At 44.2% G+C, this 16,356-nt stretch overlaps 1 long non-coding RNA gene across 1 annotated transcript in view; it reads right to left on the bottom strand.

Moving 5' to 3' along the window:
- Positions 1-918: 918 nt before the first annotated feature.
- Positions 919-16,356, bottom strand: part of LOC115300020 — a 30,788-nt gene continuing 15,350 nt past the window's right edge. The window contains exons 2-3 of the long non-coding RNA XR_003912466.1: positions 11,704-11,793; positions 919-1,067 (exon numbers count right to left, since the gene is read on the bottom strand). This is a non-coding gene — a long non-coding RNA (uncharacterized LOC115300020). The remainder of the gene's footprint in view (positions 1,068-11,703; positions 11,794-16,356) is intronic.

The raw sequence follows: 16,356 nt of genomic DNA, 5'->3' as shown, positions 1-16,356 counted from the left end.
CAAAGAAAATATGCAGGGGCACCTGGCTGGCTCAGTCAGTAGAGCATGTGACTTGATCTCAGGATCATGAGTTCAGGCCCCATGTGGGGCATAAAGCTCATATTAAAAATATTTTTAAAAAAGAATGGAAAAGTAGGGGCACCTGGGTGACTCAGTTGGTGAGTGTCCGATTTCAGCTCCCATGATCTCATAGTTTGTGGGTTTGAGCTCCACATGGGGCTCTGTGTTGACAACTTAGAGCCTAGAGCCTGCTTTGGATTCTTTTGTCTCCCTCGCTCTCTGCCCCTTCCCTGTTCCTACATGCTTTGGCGCATGCTCACATGCTCACTCGCGCTCTCTCTCTCTCTCTCTCTCTCTCTCCTTTCTCCTCCTCCCAAAATAAATAAATAAACTTTAAAAAAATAAAATAATTTATATGCCATTTCTATTTATAAGATACAAACTTGAAATACAATGATACAGCAGATTAAAAAGATGGAAAAATATATCCCACAAAAACACTATTTTTTTTATTTGTTTAAGTTTATTTCGAGAAAGAGAGAGAGAATGAGTTGGGGAGGGACAGTGAGAGAAGGGAGAGAACTCCAAGCAGGCTCCCTGCTGTCAGGGCAGGGCCTGACTTGGGGCTCGAATTCACGAACTGTGACATCATGACCTGAGCTGAGAGCAAGAGTTGGATGTTTAACTGCTCGGGCCACCCAAGGGCTCCTAATTTTTTTTTTAAGCTGGCCTGGCTATATTTAGATTCAATTCAATTCAATTAATATCAAAATAGTCTTCAGAACTGAAAATGATTAAGAGCAAATAAAATAATGATAAAAGAGCCAACTAACCAAGAGGGCATACCTATCTAAAATGTGTAAAAACACTGTTTTGAAATACGCGAAGCAAAAACAGCTAGAACTGAAACACCCACTTTGTAGCCGTGTGAGGTAGTACCTTTGAATACGTCCTCCAGCCTAGTCAAGCCCCCGGCTGACGGTGGCCCCTGCCAGTCTCACGATTGCAAGCTTAGGGGACACCCTGAGTCAGCCCTGTCCAGATGAGCCACTTCCGAATTCCAGGCCCTAAAAAACCGTGAGATAAATGTTGATTATTTTAAGCCACTACATTGTGGAGTGATTTGTGTCGTAGAAACAGACAGCTGATCCAGCCACCAGGAAACCCGTCTGGGGGCACCTGGGCAGCTCAGTCGGTTGAGCTCAGCTCATGACTTTGTCTCAGGTCATGATCTCAGGGCTCATGAGTTTGAGCTCCGCATTGGGCTCCCTGCTGTCAGTGTGGAGCCCACTTTGAAACCTCGGTCCCCCTCTCTCTGCCCCTACCCTGCTTGAAGTCTCCCCAAAATCAATGAATATTTAAGTGAACAAACAAACCTGTCTGGTTCATTGACCATGACTTGAGCTGAGAATTTAAAGCCCCAAGCTAATCCTTCTCTCCCTGTAATTGTGCAGGACAGTAAGGCTAGCCAGCCCACCTCACCATCCTTACAGTTTTCCTCAGCCATTTGTTTCCACACTGGGTTCTCTAATTGGGTTATCTCACCCATTGGGTAATTAGATTCTCTGAGAGGTCTCTTTATGCCAGCAGACACCAGAATCCCATTAATTTTTTTATGTTTTTTATTTATTTTTGAGAGACAGAGAGAGACAGTGAGGGGAGACAGAGAAGGGAGGGTCAGAGAGAGAGGGAGACACAGAATCGGAAGCAGGCTCCAGGCTGAGCTGTCAGCACAGAGCCCGACGCGGGACTCGAACCCACAAACCATGAGATCATGACCAAGCCAAAGTTGGACGCTTAACCAACTGAGTCACCAGGCACCCCTTCTTCTAAAAATTTTTTTAAATTATTTTTTTTTAATTTTATGGTTTTTATTTATTTTTGAGAGACAGAGACAGTGTGAGCAGGGGAGGGTCAGAAAGAGAAGGAGACACAGAATCTGAAGCAGGCTCCAGGCTCTGAGCTGTCAGCACAGAGCCTGACATGGGGCTCAAACCCGTGAACCGTGAGATCATGACCTGAGCCGAAGCCAGACGCTTAACCAACTGAGCCACCCAGATGCCCCTTGTTTGTTTGTTTTTGTCTGTGTTTCTCAAGTCGCACCAAGCACTTGGCTTCTGCTCCCAGCTACTTGGAGCACGCCGAGCCCATGCTGCCCACAGCTCTCTCTGGAGTGGTCCAAGCACTGGCCACAGGACACCACCCACGGGCGCACCCTTTCCTAAGGGTTCTGAACATCAGCTGCATTTCCTGGAGATACCTCTTGGCCCTGCTAAATTATCACTTGGTTTCCGTTATCCTGACTGGTTCCTGATGGCTACGGTACTTGGTACGAGGAGTAGGGCTGACTATTTGCTGGGTAAATTAATGGATAAAATCATGTGTAATTGAACTTACAGGATCCAGGCCTCCCGGCTGCCATTTTGCCCCCAGGATGAACAGCTGAATTCTTCATTCAGTAATTACATCATCCATCATTCAACATTTCCTCTCCCTGTTTATGTTAACCTCTTGACCACTTCATCAAACAAGTCCATCGACACTTTGTACATCCAGTTCTTAGCATTAGAAATTTAAATGAGACCCAGACTTCACAGCCCTCTGTTTGAATAAGAAACCCAATAGATTCGGAGTTTTATTAAATTTTTGCAGGTAGGGAAAGGAAAGAAAAGTGCCAAGGATCCTGACATAATGAAAAGAAACTTAATTATTTATACCATATATATATATATATATATATATATATATATATATATATATATATCAAAAGAATACACATCAAATTAAACATTATTACAAGGACAGTAAGTTATTAAATAAAATAACAAGAATGCGGACTTTGGGGGATTACTGGTTAGAGTTCAAAGAAGGTAGTAAGAAACTCCGAAGCCTTGGGTGTCTTAAAAGGCTCATCTGAACAAATTGCATTTCTGGAGGATTACACATCCGCACACTCTCACGTCAGGCAGCAGTGCAGAAATGATACTTTTGTGATGCTGTCAATTTACTACTTTATCAGAAACAGCTTTATAACGTTCAACGTCTGCACTTCTGCCGCTGAAAGATAGCAGCACATATTTTATAGCTATGATTTTCTTTATTAGCAGCTTTTTCAGGCCGATTCTCCAGGACTCCATTAATTAGCAGGGGGTAAAAATAGACCTAATAAGACTAAAATATAAAATACGGGAAACAAACTGCCAAGATTATTTTAGGTAAAATTTATACACAGCAAAATGCACAAATCTTAAGTGCACAGTTGGAAGAGGAATAAATGTATGCACCCGTGTAGCTCTTGTGCCAATCAAGATAGAGAACATTTCCCCAACTCCAGAATGTTCCCTTGGGGCTTTCCCTATCAATCCCCACCATTACCACCCCAGAGGCAACCATTGTTATGATTTTATCACCCCAGAGCACATTTTCCAGTTCTTGAACTTCAAGTAAACGACATTGGACAGCATGTACTTTTTTATGTCTGGTCTCTTTGTTCAACCTAATTCTTTCCAGGTGTATCGATGCTGCTGAGCAGAGTTGTATCTTATTGTCTGCATTGCATTATTTGTATCCTATGGTTTGAAAGTACTACTATTTGTTTCTGCATTCTTCTGTTAGTGGACAAGTTGGTGGTTCCTGGGTTTGGACTATTGCATATTCATATACAAGCCATTATAAGGATGTATGTTTTCATTTCTATTGAATAAATACCCAGGAGTACATACTGGGTCCTAGTATGTGTACAATTCACTTTATAAGAAACTGCCTACTGCCAGGAGTGCTTGCATGGACGGGCGTTAAGCATCTGACTTTGGCTCATGATCTCCTGGTTCGTGGATTTGAGCCCCACATCAGTGAACACAAACCCCATATGGGGTGAACAGGAACCCCGTTTCTCTCTCTTCCTCTGCCCTTCCTAGGATTTTCTCTCTCTCTCTCTCTCTCTGCCCGTTGCTCATTTATACCCTCTCTCTTTCAAAGGAAGGAAGGAAGGAAGGAAGGAAGGAAGGAAGGAAGGAAGGAAGGAAGGAAGGAAGGAAGGAAGGAAGGAAAGAGAAAGAAAGAAAAGAAAAGAAAAAAGAAAGAAAAAGAAGGAAGGAAGGAAGAAAAAGAAGGAGGGAGGAAGGAAGGAAGGAAGGAAGGAAGGAAGGAAGGAAGGAAGGAAAAGAAAGAAACTGACAGAATGGCTGTACCCTTGTTAGTTTCCACCAGCGTTCTCCTTTCTCTACATCTTTAATGGCAGTAGGTATCATCGGTCGTTCTGATTTTGGCCATTGGCATCTCATTGTGAAGTTAATATGAATTTCTTTAGTGGCGAATTATTTTGAGTATCTTTTTAGTTGCTTATTTGCCACCTGTATATTTCATTCGGCCAAGTACCTGCTCAAAATGTTTGCCATTTTCAGGGCATCTGGGTGGCTTGGTTGGTTAGTTGTCTGACTTCATCTGAGGTCATGATCTCAGGGTTTGTGAGTTCTAGCCCTGCATCGAGCTCTCTGCTGTCAGCACAGAGCCTTGATTCAAATCTTATCTCCCTTTCTCTGCCCCTCCTCAACTCTCTCTCTTTTTGTCTCTCAAAAATAAATTTTAAAATAAATAAATTAAAATAAATAAATAAAATGTTCGTCATTTCCTATTGGTTATGTTCTTCATATTATTGAGTTGTATGAGTCCTTTACATATTCTGGACTTGAGTCCTTAATCCATTTGTTGAAAGGATACCTTTCCCTGCTTCTTACATCTTCAAGCTCTGATTATTAGGTGTCTACAGATGTAGGATAGCTGTGTCTTCTCCCTCATCTTCTCTTTTTAATGTTTTATTTTATTTTTGAAAGAGAGAGACAGAGCAGGAGAGAGAGGGAGACACAGAATCAGAAGCAGGCTCCAGGCTCTGAGCTGTCGGCACAGAGCTCCAGGCAGGGCTCAAACCCATAAACCATGAGATCCTGACCTGACCCAAAGTTGGACACTTAACCGACTGAGCCACCCAGGATCCCCAAGGATAGCTGCGTCTTCTTAGTGAATGGACCCTTTTCTCATCACGAAACGCCCTCTATCTCTGATATCAACGGAGCCATTTCCGCCTTTCTTATGGTTAGTGACTTCAGGCTGTATCTCTTTCCTTAGTGGTTACGTGGTGTACCTTTTTACCTACCTGCACTTTCAACCTATCTGTGTATTTACATTCAAACTGCATCTCTTGCCAACCGCATACAATTTGGTCTTCTTTTGTGATTCAATCTTTCAAACTCTGCCTTTAGTAATATTTTACCCCCACCTTACATTTAATATAATTATTAATGTGATAGTTATTCCTTTTATTTTCTATTTGTCCTCCAAATCTTTGTTCCTGTGTTCTTTTGCTGCCTTCTTTTGGATCGATTAAATTCTCTGGTTTTGTTTTTGTTTTTTAGAATTCCATTTTATCTCTTTCTTTGGCTTTTTATTTATCCTTCTCTGTATATTTTATTGATCTAGAAATTACAAAACTGACCCTTAACTCAGTTTACCGTGAATTAATGTTTATTGTTTCACACAGAATATAAGGACCTTCCCCAAATGTAACTCCCCTAACTTTCCCCATCCTTTGAACAATTACTGCAAAATGTGTTACTTCTACACATGCTAGCTATAAGCCTCACATGCACTGTTAGGTTTTTTTTGCTTTAAACCACCAGTTTCCTTAAATATATCAAGACAAGAAAAAAAAATACCCTTTACTTTTACCTACATAGTTACAATTTGTGGTTCTCTTCAGTCTCTCGACCTGTTTCCATCTGGTATCATTTCCTCTCTGATAAACAGCCTCTTCCAATTTCTTTAACATTTTTTAATGTTTTATTTATTTTTGAGACAGAGAGAGACAGAGCATGAGCAGGGAGGGGCAGAGAGAGAGGGAGACACAGAATCCCAAGACAGGCTCCAGGCTCTGAGCTAGCTGTCAGCACAGAGCCTGATGCAGGGCTCAAACCCATGAACGTGAGATCATGAGCTAAGCCTGTTATGCCCAAGAATTCAATATCTTCCCCAAAACCAGAAACCACCAGGGAGACCGAGTCACGCATGCAAAGGCAAAGGGCTTTATTATTATTACGGGCTTATAAGCTCGGGCTCACAGACTTCAACACAGTGGATCCATGTGGAGAGCCCCGAACAAAGCGGGAGCGGGTAGGGCCTTTCATGGGTTTGGGAAAAGGGAGTTACAGGAAACTGTGACACAGGTACAGTGATCCAATCATTATTATACACTATTATTGACAGCAGGTTTAACCATTCACATTGCCTACAGTATTTGTTACTTTTGGCAGGACCCAATCACAACATTTAGAGTGTTAACCAATTACAGAGTGGACCCAGGACCCAGGACCCTCACGTAGGGCATGACTAGCCTTCTAGGCCTGCCCTTAGAAATGTTAAGGGTATTAGCTGGCCTTTCCAGATTGGGTGTTACAAGGGTGGTCCCTCCTGCCTTGGGCAATGTGTGCCCTTCTATTGTCTCATGGAGTCAGTTTCAGACCTGCGTCCTTACAAGCCTAAGTCAGAGGCTTAACCCAGGCATCCCTCTTACAATTTCATAGTGCATGTCTGCTAGAGACCAATTTTCTCTACTTTTATCGGAAAGGTCTTTATTTTACCTTCAGCTTTGAAAACTATTTTCACTGGGTGTAGAATTCTAGGCAGACCGGTTGTGTTTTCAGCCTTTGCACACGTCTTCCTATAGTCTGCTGGCTGCCACCCACGGTGATCAGGGACCAACCGTCATTCTTATTCTCTGCGTGTTCTGTCTTTTCCTTGGTCTCTATTTTAGATTTTCTCCTTCCCTTTGGTTTTCAGCAGCTTGACTCTGGTTGGCTTAGATGTGATTTTCTTTGTATTTATCCCATTTGGGCTTCATGAAGTTTTTTGAATCTACCGGTTAATGTTCTTCATCATCAAAGGCGGAAATGTTGGTTCACTTCCAACATAGCCAAGTAAGCACTTAACAAACCTGACATTCCCCCGGATAACAACGGAAAACTCTAGACAAATGTTTGCAAATACCAGGAAGGCTCTGGAGGCTGAACAAAGGCGGATTCTGAGGAGGTACAAATTGGAAGAAGGCACCAGCACAATGTGTCTTCTGTTTTTATAGCTTTTGGTATGAGGTCAGGACAGTGTCATATCACAAGTGCCCTGTCCAATCTAAAATTAATCTTTCTGGCTTGAGAACCTGAGGACAGTCTTTGGATCAAACACAGCTGATGGAAAGTAAGGGGGAATTCTGGAAAGAAGAGATCCAGGGAGTCCCAGTCTGCCCAAATCTCTGGCTGATCCCTACGCCATGCATACAAGGGCAGATTAAAGGCAGATAAAAGAACTGAATTGATATTTCAGCTGCTGCTCAAAAGACAGAGTTTGAATCTGAGTGCACTGAAGTAACTGCCTGGTTAAAAAAAAAAAATCAAGGGCACCTGGGTGACTCAGTCAGTTAAACGTTCAACTTTTGGTTTCAGCTCAAGTCATGATCTCATGGTTCCTGGGTTTGAGTCCCAAGTCAGGCTGCATGCTGACAACGTGGATCCTGCTTGGGATTCTCTCTCTGCCCCTCCCATGCTCTCTCTCTATAAATAAACAAACTTAAAAAAATAAACACAGGGAATCTCTCCAACATAATAGTCACGAATCTAAAATCTAAAATCCTTGGGGCACCTGGGTGGCTCAGTCAGTTAAGCGTCTGTCTTCAGCTCAGGTCATGATCTCACAGTTTGTGGATTTGAGCCGCGCCCCCGCCCCATCGGGCTCTGTGCTGACAGCTCAGAGCCTGGAGCCTGCCTCAGATTCTGTGTCTCCCCCTCTCTCTACCCCTCCTCTACTCATGCTCTGTTTCTGTCACAATAATAAATAAACATTTAAAAATTTTTTAATATAAATAAATAAATGAAATCTAAAATCCTCAACATATAACAGAAAAACATGACCAATCTTAAAAGAAAAACATCAAGGCCTTCCCAAGTTGACCCAAAGGTGGACATTAGCACTATATTTTATTTCCATTACTTTATACATTTACTTATTTTTGAGAGAAAGAGAGAGACAGAGCATGAGCAGGGGAGGGGCAGAGAGAGAAAGAGACACAGAATCTGAAGCAGGCTCCAAGCTCTGAGCTAGTGGTCAGCACAGAGCCTGATGTGGGGCGCGAACCCACGAACCGTGAGATTATGACCTGAGCAGAATCCGGACGCTCAACCAACTGAGCCACCCAGGCACCCCTATAATATTTTATTTCAAAGTAGCTATTATAATTATGCAAAAAAAGTAAAGGAAAATATTTTCTCAATAAATTAAATAATAGGAAATCTTAGCAGAGAAATGGATACTATGAAAAAGAAGCCCATGGAAATTCTAGAACCCAAAAATAAAATACCTGAAATTAAAAATTCACCAGATGGGCTTAATAGCAGAATGGAGATGACTGGAGAAAATCAGTGAACTTGAAGACACATCAATAGAAGTTATCCAATTTGAAAAACACAAAGACAACATATTTTAAATACGTGAGTGGAGCCTCAGAGACCATGGGACAATATCTTTTTTCTTTAATGTTTACTTATTTTTGAGAGAGTACACGTGCACAAACAGGGGAGGGGCGGAGAGAGAGAGGGAGACGGAGGACGTGAAGCAGGATCCAAGCCATCAGCTCAGAGCCTGACACAGGTCTCAAACCCACTAACGGTGAGTTCATGACGGAACTGAAACCAAGAGTCAGATGCTTAATCAACTGAGCCACCCAGGCGTCCCTCTTGGGGTTTTCTATACACCTGATCATGTCATCTGCAAATAGAGGTGGTTTTAATTATTTAATCCAGTCTGGATGACTTTATTTGTGTTTCCTCCACAACTGCCCAGCCCAGAACATCTCACACAGCATTGACTGAAAGTGGTGAGAACAGACGTCTTGGTCTTGTCCGATCTTTCACCATCAAGTCTGATCCGAAGCTGTGGGGTTTTTAGAGATGACTTTTATCAGACTGAGAGAGTTTTCCTCCATTCCAAGTGTGTTGAGGATTTTTATCATAAAAGCAGTATTGAGTTTTGTCAAATGTTTTTTCTGCATCTGTTGAGATGATCCCATGGGGTTTATAGATAATCTTTTAAATGGAAAAAACCCACTAATTTTCAAATAGTTGAGTATTCTGTCTCTGTGGTTTGCATGCTAAGAATAACTTTCTCTTTCATAAAAACCCGACAAGCTGATCGCTTACAGTAAGCAGTATGAAATAAAGGCAAAAGCTAATTGTCTTTCAGCAAAATACTGTCCGTGCAACAATTGTCAGTATCAGAAATACTGTGTCATGGCTGTCACTGTATGCACTGAACTGTGAAAGAAAAATTCACCAACTGAGCTGTTTTCCGGACCGTGCCTGGCCTTGGGTGATCAGAAACAAGAATTTCCTGGGGGCCTAGGTGGCTCAGTTGGTTGAGCATCTGACTTCAGCTCAGGTCATGATTTCATGGTCCATGAGTTCGAGCCCCGTGTCAGGCTCTGTGCTGACAGCTCGGAGCCTGGAGCCTGCTTTGGATTCTGTGTCTCCCTCTCTCTCTCTGCCCCTCCCCTGCTCATTCTCTGTCTCTCTCTCAAAATAAATAAACATCTTTTAAAAAAGCAGTAAAACACCTGGGATTTATGCTGGAATTGTTTTAGAAGTCAAACAACGCACAAGTCTCCTTTCAAAAAGAATGTTTTGTGGTCACAATTACTTCAGAACGCAACTACATTAAAATAATCTGACATATCATGCTTTAGCAATTATGGAAGTGTGATTTTTGGCACATGGCAATTTTAGAAGTTAGGAGAATCTAAAATGCTAAGAGATGGGAACAACTGTTCCTCTGTTTAAGTTTGGGGTGCTGCAAAATGTAAGTAGTAGTTTTCTTTTTTAAAGTTAATTTATTCATTATTTTTGAGAGAGAGAGAGAGAGAGAGAGAGAGTAAGCAGGGGAGGGGCAGAGAGAGAGGGAAAGAGAGAATCTCAAGCAGGCCCCACACTGTCAGTGCAGAGCCTGACACAGGGCTTGAACTCACAAACTGTGAGATGATGACCTGAGCCAAAACCAAGATAGCCGCTTAACGGACTAAGCCACCCAGACACCCCATAATAGTTTTCTAAGAACATAATCAGCCTGTAATACAGCACTCTAAATCAGAAAGACTTATAGAAATACATATCTAAAGAAGGCAATTCCCGGGGTGCCTGGGTGACACAGTCAGATAAGCATCCAACTTCAGCTCAGGTCATGATTCCGCAGTTGGTGAGTTTGAGCCTCACATCAGGCTCTGTGCTGACAGCTTGGAGCCTGGAGCCTGAAGCCTGAATCGGATTCTCTGTCTCCCTCTCTCTCTGTCCCTTCTCCCACTCATCTCTGTCTCTCTCTCTCTCTCTCTAAAAACTAAACATTAAAAAAAGTAATTTAAAAAAATCCCTTCTCCAAATCACAAAATTTTGGCAAATCAGTACAGCACTTTGTAATACAATAAAATGATGCTACAATTGGAGGATTCATGTATCACTCCAATGGTCATTTCAACTGCAAAAGTACCATGTAAGTACGAAATCGAGTTGCTACCTTTTCATCAGAGTGGATAGATAGCCAGTTGTTTTACACAGATTAATATGGTTTTTAAAATTATATAATTTCCTTCTTTTAGAGTGTTTCATCTTATAAGCTGCTGACTCAACATAACATAGCAATTATGTATGTATAAAATGGGCTCTGTTTCCTACCGAGATTGGTCCCAAACCACTCACGAGAAGTTCTAAAATTCTACTTTAAGAAGCTCAAACATGCCAGGGTGCCTGGGTGGCTCAGCTGGTTAAGCATCCAACTTCAGCTCCGGTCATGATCTCATGGTGTGTGGGTTCAAGCCCCGTGTCGGGCTCTGTGCTGACAGCTCAGAGCCTGGAGCCTGCTTTGGATTCTGTTTCCCCCTCTCTTTGCCCCTCTCATGTTCATGCTCTGTCTCTCTCTGTCTCTCAATAATAAATGTTAAAAATTTTTATTTAAAACAAGGTTTTTTTAATGTTTATTTATTTTTGAGACACAGAGAGCTAGCGGGGGAGGGGCAGAGAGAGAGGGAGACACAGAATCCAAAGCAGGCTCCAGGCTCTGACCTATCAGAGCTGCACATGCAGCTCTTAGTGTGTGTACGCTTCTAGAACCCCAGGAATATGCTGGTGCTTCCCAAAGTCCCCCATGGCTATCTTGTGCCCTAAATCTTCTCAGAATTTTGGCTGGTCGCTTGCTTGTCCCAAATGGCATTGAAGCTGTGGGTGGCCATGACATTGGTCTTCTCCCAATCGTTTGCCACCAACTGATATTATTTCCAACATCATCTCTCAATTATGAGGTTGGTTTTTTTTTTTTTTTTTTTTTTTGCAGAGCTCCAAAATCAGGTCAGCCCCTCCAGCAGCAGTAAGGCTGCCAATTTTCATGGCTACTCTGTCCTGGCCTTTGGGGGTGGGGGAAGGGAAACAGGAGTCACCTGGTAATAAAACGTCACAGACGCCATTGTTATTCCTGAGGTTCTCATGTGTTTTGTTGAATTGCCTTTCAATTTGCTGTCTGCCTTTGGTTAACTTCCAGAGTACTGAAATGGTTGTTTTTGATAATTTTACCATTGCTTTTTTGAGCCGAGACCTTTGCCAAGATCGTGCTTCGGTCACTTACCCTCCTCATTCCTCACTCCTTCGTATGATTCTCTGAAGGGCAAGTTTCTTCTTCCTGAGGTACATAGCTAGCAATTCTTCCTGGAAGGCTCTGTGAGAGACAAAAATGCTTTTTTTTTAATACTCTTTTCTGCATTTATTACTGTGGGAATCTACACAGACCTATTTTTCACCGTTTACGATTCATAATGGTTCCTCCATTTTTTTTTTTTTAATGTCTTTATTTTATTTTGAGAGAGAGAGAAACAGAGAGTGAGCAAGGGAGGGGCAGAAAGAGAGGGAGACACAGAATCCGAAGCAGGCTCCAGGCTCTGAGCTGTCAGCACAGAAGCTGACACGGGGCTTGAACTCACAAACTGTGAGATCATGACCTGAGCTGAACTCAGGAGTCAGACACTCAACCATCTGAGCCAGCCAGGGGCCTCCTTTGAGTTTTACTTGTGGAAGACCTATCTCCTCAAGGGCTCTGACATTTCTTAACTGCAAACTCATCATTGGTGTTTGATTTTCATTTTATTTTGAGAATCCCTTACAATCTAGGGGCATACCTTCAGGGCTCCCCACCACCCCCATCCTCATTTTTTTTCTTCTTCTTCAGGAGTATCTCTGTTTCTGTTGATTTGTTGGCTTGTAAGTTCCTGAGCCATTGCTGTGGCGTGATCTGGAATCCCACACAAATGTGAAACTAGGTCAGGGGCTTTGAATCCTCAGGCTGAGGTGGACAAGTTTGCTTAGAACCTTCCAGCAGACACATGAGACACTGGCTCTTCAAGGTCAACTTTACAGGACTCTTGGGTAAAATTTCCATTTTAGGTGGAGCCAGGCTGCCATATTTAGCCAAAAAAATTGCTTATGTATATATATGTACATACACACACATAAATGGACATCCTGTATTATTTTTTTCTGGCAATGCCAACCCAGGGGCTACTGACCTTCATTGATACCTAAGGGAAGACGCATTATCAACTAGATGAGGTTTGGGGGTGATGGTGCAGTTTGGAGCTGACGGCCAAGAAAGATTTCTTGAAGACGTCTTTGGTGCAAAAACGTGATTTTATTAAAGCCCAGGGACAGAACTGCGGGCAGGAAGAGGTGCGCTGGGGCTGTGCGCAGTGGCTCCTTATAGACTAAGGGGCTGGGGTAGGTCAAGTCCAAAGGGAAGTTTCAAAAGAGATTTTTATATGCTAAAGACTCACAGATCACTGGAGGCCTGGCTATTGTCAGGCTAAGGTTGTTTTTTTCCCTCTAGCAAAGTATTAGCATGAAGAGAGTAAATAGGGAGTTCCTGGACTTTAGGTTATTGATGGGATTGCCTTTTTCTTATAAACTGGTGGAGACTCTCATCAGTTTAACCATTTGTTTTGTGTCCTTTCCTGTTTTGGGGTAGCCAGGGAGTGTCCAAGGAATATCTTACATGAACCCCCTTGCAGGGGTGGGTAGAGGTGGGGAAGGGGTGCTAGCTTGTACTTTGCCTTCAGCCTGTCTTAGGCTCCCTCATCAAACTCACTGGCCTTCACCTACCCTGTTTAGTCCCCTCTTTGTTCCTAGACTCCCAGGATTTGTCTTTCAGGGGAGCTCAGCTGTGCATTTAAAATAAAAATTTTAAATTTTATGAAACATTTCGGAGAATTTCACGAGCAGGGCTTTCCAGTTATCTTAGGCTGCCAAATAAGAGACATATGGAGAGGTTTTTCTGGACAGGGTTTTCTAGCCCCTCTCGTCCTGCCAAAATTCTGATACGGCTTGCTAGGGAGCATGCCAAAACCCGAGTGGAGCTGGGGCCGGAAACGGGGTGGAGGTGGGGATCATTCCTGTGTAATCTGAAAACACCCCAAGGGCGCCTGGGTGGCTCAATAGGTGAAGCATTCAACTTCTGCTCAGGTCATGATCTCACGGTTCATGAGTGCAAGCCCCACACCAGGCACTGTGCTGAGGGTACAGAGCCTGCTTGGGATTCTCTCTCCCTCTCTCTCTGCCCCTCCCTGACTCGCACTTTCTTTCTCTCAGAATAAATAAACTTAAAAAAAAAATGCTTCAATGAAAACAACACACGACTCAATTTTTGATTCGATTCCTACTGTCTTCAATTTTTGTAACCCCAAGGCCTAATGCAGTTTAACGGCTCATACAAGATATTGGAAAAATATATGTTGAATGAGGGAATGCATGAATGCATGAATGATTATTGGCCAACACTCTGTGGTCAGCAGAATGCCCATTGTGCAGGTCTGATGTGCAATCAGACTAGATAGTACCTGACAGCCCAGCTCATAGTAATTGCTCAATAAAAGGTCATTTTCCCTTCCCCTAAAACAGGAAGGAGTGGCTCCCTCTGGCCCCATGAGCTTGGCAGGCTCGGATCAGACTCATCCCAGGGTGTGGAGCACAGGCGTTCTATAGCCCTGGTCCTCAGCTCTGAGCACCTTGATGGAGGTCAAGTGGGAGGCTTGTGGGTTGGCCTAGATTCCATTCTGTGGATTTGGACCCACAAGTGCTGGATGAATGGGCCAGTCTGCCTGGAGGACGGGCCCTAGGGGGTGCCCCAGGGTTCTGTATTAAGCCCCACCGATTTACCTATTGAGGGCATGGCACAAAGTTGAGAAGGATCTGGAACACCTTAAGCGACAGTCATGACCAGGACCCCTGTGACCTCTAAAGCCTTGGCCTTCCTTCTCCACTCCCTCCTGCCTCCCCCATTCCGTCCTCAGACTCTCAGACTCTCCCTGGAGGGCTGCGCACCGCATGCCCGAGACCTCCAGCTCCCTCTGTCCAGGTCTGCAGCCCCAGACACGGACTCCCCTTTCCCCAGCATCCGGCCCTCCTGTGGTTCCACCCCCAGGCGTCCTCACTCAGCAGCCGCCCACACTGCGTACCTGGGCTCCACCCTCCCCCTTCTGAATCTGGTTAGTCACCAAGTCTCCCGGATGGAGCCCAGCCATGAGTGCCTCTGGCATCAGGCCTCCCCCTGCCACCTGAGGTCAGCCCGCACCACCCTCTGGGAGGTCACACCTCCTCACTCACCGAGGATGGTGGCCCCTCAAACCTGATCAAGGCTTCAGTCTTAGCTTTGTCTGCTTCCTACAGTGCTCTGCTTTGCTTCTCCTGTTATTTTTTTTAAATGTTTATTATTGAGAGAGAGACAGACAGACAGAATGTGAGCAGGGGAGGGGCAGAGAGGGAGACACAGCCAAAGCAGGCTCCAGGCTCTGAACTGTCAGCACAGAGCCCAGCACAGAGCTCAATCTCATGAACTGTGAGACCATGACCTGAGTCTAAATCAAGATTGGATGTCCCACCGACTGAGCCCCCCAGGCGCTCCTGGATGCTCTTGAGAAGTTCCCTGGACCCACGTGTATCTTGCTCTGTTGGAGGGAAGAATATCAGCCATTTCCAGGTGGCAACTGTTTACCTGTGCCCCTCACCCGTCCCTTCTGAACGACTCCATCTCCCCTGATGATCAGAGACCCCCAACCAGGCTGCCCTGCCCCTCAAGGCACTTGACACTAAGGCTCCTCTTTCCAGTCCATCACCACCCTCACTGCTCCCAGGTGAGATGCCAGCACTGTCCGTGCCATTTGGTGGCTTGTTCAAGCCCCAGGCAGAATCAGTTACCTTCACCTGGCACTCAAGGCCCTTCCTTGTGCCACCCAAGCCGCCTCTCCAGCCTCACCCCAGGGCTTCTGTAAACCTTCACAGACCCCAGAAAGCCCAAGCACACCCTGCTTTCATGGGGCCTTTCTGTGTTTCAACTGGGCTTTTGGTTCTCCTTAGTTTACAAATGACTGTATACAAAGTGAGTCCAAGGAGTATAAAACTCTGTCCCAAATGGGCCATCTTTGAGATTTCCCCCAAACGTTTTATTACGATAAACTTCAAATATTAAGAAAAGTTGAAATACTGGGTCCCTGAGCCCCTGATGCCCACCATCCATGGCTGTTAACATGTGCCTGCGTGTGTATAGGGCTGGTTGGCTGGTTTTGCTGAACCTTTCGAAATTAATTCCCAAACATGGTAACATTTCGCTTCCTGAACACACTAAATACTTCGACATGCATCACCTAAAACCGTGTCCTCTCCACAACCACAGTCCCATTCTCGGACTCAAGAAAATGAACAATCCCTCCCGGTATGATCTAGTATCTCATTCACAGTTAAGGTTCCTCAATCATGTCAGAAAAGTACTTTATGGCTGTTGTGTTGTGCTGTGTCGTGTCGTGTTGTGTTGTGTTGGCCACACCAGGAACCAAGTACCCTGGGGCTACTTTACCTGGTGGGTCTTTTTAGTCTCTGTTGCTCTGAAACATGGCTGCCACCAATCCTTTTTACTCTGACTTTATTTTTTTTTTAATTTTTTTAGTTAGTTAGTTTTAGTTAGTTAATTAGTTAGTTCGTTTGTTTGTTAGTGTAGAGACCAGGGCAGGGGCAGAAAGAGAGAGGGAGAATCCCAAGCAGGCTCCACTCTGTCAGCGCAGAGCCCAATGCAGGGCTCAAACCCACCAACCTTGAGATTGTGACCTGAGCTAAGAGACGCTTAAGTGACTGAGCTGCCCAGGTGTCCCCCGGCACACACTTTTCCATGGACGCACGCTCCTTGTTCCCTGCTTCTTTCCATCCCATAATCTCGGACATGACCTCATTCCCATAGATGAGA

Source organism: Suricata suricatta, chromosome 8, assembly GCF_006229205.1.
Source record: "Suricata suricatta isolate VVHF042 chromosome 8, meerkat_22Aug2017_6uvM2_HiC, whole genome shotgun sequence".
Classification (NCBI taxonomy): Eukaryota; Metazoa; Chordata; class Mammalia; order Carnivora; family Herpestidae; genus Suricata; species Suricata suricatta.
This window is presented reverse-complemented; position numbering and strand designations above follow the sequence as displayed.